Here is a 6,000-nt window from a genome sequence, read left to right as displayed (position 1 = left end):
GACCCCCCGGGTCTTTCAATGTCCATAAAATTTAACCAAATCATTGACTCTGTATATATAAAGGTTGTATTAGATGGATTTATCAGAATAACGTCATCTTCCATATCTACGGAGGGCTAAGATTGTCACTTTTCAGTCGAAAAATGTCAAAATTTTAGGACAAAGGGCACAGGGTAATGGTGAGAGCCCCCTGATCTCTCAATCTTTCTAATATTTGACAGACATTTAGTCAATAGGTAGATACACACGTGACTAAAAGGAATTTGGGTACACTTCCTGTCTTCTATGTTTACGGAGCGCCCAAAGTGCCAGTTGGATATTCAAAATATATAGCGAAAACCTACCCGAGACCGCTTAAATGAGGTTGAGACCCCCCGGGTCTTTCAATGTCCATAAAATTCAACCAAATCATTGACTCTGTATATATAAAGGTTGTATTAGATGGATTTATCAGAATAACGTCATCTTCCATATCTACGGAGGGCTAAGATTGTCACTTTTCAGTCGAAAAATGTCAAAATTTTAGGACAAAGGGCACAGGGTAATGGTGAGAGCCCCCTGATCTCTCAATCTTTCTAATATTTGACAGACATTTAGTCAATAGGTAGATACACACGTGACTAAAAGGAATTTGGGTACACTTCCTGTCTTCTATGTTTACGGAGCGCCCAAAGTGCCAGTTGGATATTCAAAATATATAGCGAAAACCTACCCGAGACCGCTTAAATGAGGTTGAGACCCCCCGGGTCTTTCAATGTCCATAAAATTCAACCAAATGATTGACTCTGTATATATAAAGGTTGTATTAGATGGATTTATCAGAATAACGTCATCTTCCATATCTACGGAGGGCTAAGATTGTCACTTTTCAGTCGAAAAATGTCAAAATTTTAGGACAAAGGGCACAGGGTAATGGTGAGAGCCCCCTGATCTCTCAATCTTTCTAATATTTGACAGACATTTAGTCAATAGGTAGATACACACGTGACTAAAAGGAATTTGGGTACACTTCCTGTCTTCTATGTTTACGGAGCGCCCAAAGTGCCAGTTGGATATTCAAAATATATAGCGAAAACCTACCCGAGACCGCTTAAATGAGGTTGAGACCCCCCGGGTCTTTCAATGTCCATAAAATTTAACCAAATCATTGACTCTGTATATATAAAGGTTGTATTAGATGGATTTATCAGAATAACGTCATCTTCCATATCTACGGAGGGCTAAGATTGTCACTTTTCAGTCGAAAAATGTCAAAATTTTAGGACAAAGGGCACAGGGTAATGGTGAGAGCCCCCTGATCTCTCAATCTTTCTAATATTTGACAGACATTTAGTCAATAGGTAGATACACACGTGACTAAAAGGAATTTGGGTACACTTCCTGTCTTCTATGTTTACGGAGCGCCCAAAGTGCCAGTTGGATATTCAAAATATATAGCGAAAACCTACCCGAGACCGCTTAAATGAGGTTGAGACCCCCCGGGTCTTTCAATGTCCATAAAATTCAACCAAATCATTGACTCTGTATATATAAAGGTTGTATTAGATGGATTTATCAGAATAACGTCATCTTCCATATCTACGGAGGGCTAAGATTGTCACTTTTCAGTCGAAAAATGTCAAAATTTTAGGACAAAGGGCACAGGGTAATGGTGAGAGCCCCCTGATCTCTCAATCTTTCTAATATTTGACAGACATTTAGTCAATAGGTAGATACACACGTGACTAAAAGGAATTTGGGTACACTTCCTGTCTTCTATGTTTACGGAGCGCCCAAAGTGCCAGTTGGATATTCAAAATATATAGCGAAAACCTACCCGAGACCGCTTAAATGAGGTTGAGACCCCCCGGGTCTTTCAATGTCCATAAAATTCAACCAAATCATTGACTCTGTATATATAAAGGTTGTATTAGATGGATTTATCAGAATAACGTCATCTTCCATATCTACGGAGGGCTAAGATTGTCACTTTTCAGTCGAAAAATGTCAAAATTTTAGGACAAAGGGCACAGGGTAATGGTGAGAGCCCCCTGATCTCTCAATCTTTCTAATATTTGACAGACATTTAGTCAATAGGTAGATACACACGTGACTAAAAGGAATTTGGGTACACTTCCTGTCTTCTATGTTTACGGAGCGCCCAAAGTGCCAGTTGGATATTCAAAATATATAGCGAAAACCTACCCGAGACCGCTTAAATGAGGTTGAGACCCCCCGGGTCTTTCAATGTCCATAAAATTCAACTAAATCATAGATTCTATATATATAAAGATTGTATTAAAAGGGGGATGTTCTTGAACGGACTGTTTGATCCAGATCAGATCAAACCAGAACCCTAGTAGAATCGAGTTGTTTTAAGTACAAACCGTCACCATAGGTTGAAGTTAGCTTGGCGAGGGAAGATATACATATCTATACCACGCACTTCACACAGCTTACACAACCACCCCGTTTGAAGTAAAATCCAGGTCCAAATGCGTTATTGACGGCTATATTTCACACAGGCAACTTATAAGGGCTCCAACACTTCATGCTGGCAGAATTGTGTTCGCCAACATAGGAAGGGCTCGCATAGCCACTCCCGCTAACTTGGGTAGGAATCCCCTTTCTTTTTGAATGTTTTTCTTCAATTGGGTAGTGTTTATTTTCAGAGTCATACCACTAGAACCTTTTCTAGGAGCTTTTTCAATCTGTCGTAGGGTAAGCAACATTTTGTGTGCACCTTGCAGGTTTGTGTGGGATAAACGAATGGTGACCGGGCAACCTTTTTTGGCTGCTTTCTGTAATTTATTAGCTTGACCTTTTATCAAGTTCAAACCGTATTTTGATAGACTATTTATGCATACCTCGCGAAAATGGAAGCGGATGGTGAGATGTTCACTGCGGAGATTGATAGGATCGCCGTTTTTGATCGGTGAGGTATGTTTGCATGCGATTGATGGTTCTCACGGTCACGGGTAAGTACACGATGCGTTTTGGCTTTTGCATGATCTTGATCCCGGGATCGATTGCGGGGGGAAAAGCTGTAGATAGTGGACTGTTGGGTGACGTGTACGTAGCTTTTATTGATGATGCTACTGTTCACCAGGATGCTGTTGATGCTTCTGATGCTAACAATGTATTCACCCTCTTTGTAACCGTTTGTTGCCCGATCAAATGTGTAGAGATGTCGCTTAAATCCCAATATGGTGTTCGATTCCTTAAATTGTAGTTAGGTAAGGGGGTCAAACCAGGTAAGAATGCGAATATCGTTTCCAGAGACAAGAATGGAAAACCCTTGTTTTGGGTCTGTGTTGTTGACGATTTGTTGCAACAGTATGGTGTCCATTTATTCATTAAAACACGACGTTCAACTTCTGACCGTTCGATTCGAACTGAAGGACATTGCAAGTGCAAAATCTTCGGTGTTGGCGGGAACATAACGCTCGAATTCCGCTCGAATCTGGATGTCCATTCGGACTGATGACTTACATCGATGACAAACAGAGGCTATAAGTCAATGAAACCAGAGGGGTTGACACCACCATTACTGAGGAGGGTGTCAATGTTGTAGAATTTCTTTCTGAAGTCTACAGCCTTCTTGAACACTATGGCAACCTTGTTTTGTGAGAAACCGGCATTAAAGTGGACGACTGAGCAGTGATAGAATACGGAAGCATTATGGATTTTGTCATTATCTCTGTCGGTTTGGAAGGCAATGGTGATATATCTAGGCTTTTCGCGACCACTATTGGCAGCTAGGCAGCAGTTAAACAACTGTGAGGCTTGGGGAACGGCTATGAAATCGCAATGTCTCATGAAAAATCCACAGTGGATCTTGGATTTATTCTGGATGGTTTTGTACAGTTGCATCTTGTTTTCGTCTGCAGGAGTGACGTGAGGGAGGAACCAAGAGAATTAAATCAGGATTATTTTTGCCACGTTATTGACGGCGGCTGCCCTAAGAATGACATTTGCATCTGAATTGCGAACGAGTCGGAGTTTGTGCCTGTACAATATTTTGTTGGAATCATCCCAAAATATGATTCAGGGGGATGGCAAACGAGTATGATTCTTTGTTGGTGGTCTTGGTGATAATGAATCCATGGCAGGCTGCAAATTCTGTGTTCTCAGCCTCGGCATCGGTGGAAGAATCCTTATGCCACAGTTGGGACCCTGCAATTTTGAGAAGTCGTCGGGGTAGGTTAACATTCCCAGCATAGTGGTGGCGATGCCGGGGTCGTTAATGTGTTCAATTTGCTGGCCGGAGAGTCGATAACAGATAGTTTTGAAGAGATACATACCATTGTGAATGAGATCAACGTCTGCATATGGAGTGCCGTCGTGCTTTTGAAGTCGCCCTCCTACCAAGAGATAACGCTCGGTTTGGTGGAGGAACAGGTCCTGTGTTTCGATGTTGATTCGGGTCTCCGCTCCAGAGTTGGTTAGTTGGGCGCCGGCTCAAGGTTCGAATACGTGAACTTGGTATTTATATTTTTGAAGACTTTCATCGAAGGTCAACACTTCTGTGATTGTAAGGATGTCAGACATTATGTATTTATTTATAGCGTTGGGGGAAGTTGTGGATGATAGCGATGCCACGGCCAGAGATGAGATTGCTTTACTGGGTTTGGTTGTGGGGCTTACTGCGTTTAACAATTAGCTGTTGATTGGGTTTGCTGCGTTGGACACTGGGTTTTCGAGGATGGGTCACTTTGTCAACGACATGGTCGACGACTTTGGCTACCACCTTTTTAACTCCTATCATTGCTGCATTGGTGGCAGCGCTCATAGCCTTACTTTCCAAGGTCTTGGCAGCAAAGGAGGTGAACATGCGACCAGCGATAGATAACGCAGATAGTGTGAAACAAACTTCTACCACCGTATGCATACTTTCGAGCAAAACCTTTCTTAACTCATGATATTACGATGGAGTTGCTTATATTCCTTGATACTGATGTGTTCACCTTTCTGCATTGCATCGAGGATCGCTACAATTGCGTTGCGCACACCATTGTTTCCAGCACTGTAGGCAGCGTTGCACAGATCCAAGCGATAGAGGAGCTGGTCAAAGTCGGAGGGTAGAAATAAGGTTTGAAGTCCGCTACATTGCTCATCTTGCTTTAGATGTGCGACACAATCTTCTTTATTGCCTTTGGGATCTCGAGAGGTTTAACTGCCTTGATACATGGCACCGGAACTGTTCAGGATCTCTGCATAGTCGACAAGGTCTTAAAAACTTCGGGCTCGAACGATTCTGGTTTCTTTTTCACCATGAGTTCCCAGAGGTCAAGGGTTCCTTTGTACCTTACACCATCCACGAAAATATCATCGCCGTCAGAAGTAACTGCATGCTGGTTAGCTTCCGATGAAGATACCATCGGTTTCATGTGTGGTCGGCGGAAGGATTGTGACTGATCTGCAAATACTGCTGTGCTCGAGGTCCGATGATGATGTCTGTAGGTGGTGCTATGGGTAGTGGGTAGTCAAACTTGGGCGGTGTAGGAGGGATGGCTGTCACTGCTGCAGGAAGGTATACGATCGTTTTGGTGATCGGTGAAGCTGCCTCTCGCAGAGCCTCAACCACATGCTTAACACCTTGGAAAGGTCCCGGTTGAGTTCAATCTTCTCGAGGCGATGCTGCATGTTACTGGCTTAAATCTTTCGCTTGATCTCTTGCAACTCTCTGGCGAGCGCCTCACACTGTTTAGGGTCTGTAATCTTTATAAACGTTATTTATTTACAGCGTTGACGTGAACTCCCCTAGGCGATGGTTTTGACACCTCTAAGCGTTTGTTTTAACGTCCCTAAGCGTTGGTTTGAACAGTGATACCTTTCCTGAAATTATAGGCAAAAATCTATCGAAAGGTAAAATAAAATAAAAAAATACATGCATTTCTGCTCGTTTTTCCATAAAATTGAATTGAAAAGATCGAGCGATAAATCTTTGTTGATAAACACTACAATACTAGTAATTTATACATTCAAACAGGTAAATGCCATATAAAACATGCTAAAAAC

This window comes from Mytilus trossulus, chromosome 2 (genome assembly GCF_036588685.1).
Source record: "Mytilus trossulus isolate FHL-02 chromosome 2, PNRI_Mtr1.1.1.hap1, whole genome shotgun sequence".
In the NCBI taxonomy this organism is placed as follows: Eukaryota; Metazoa; Mollusca; class Bivalvia; order Mytilida; family Mytilidae; genus Mytilus; species Mytilus trossulus.
The sequence above is the reverse complement of the archived record's forward strand: the minus strand, read 5'-3'. Positions refer to the sequence as shown.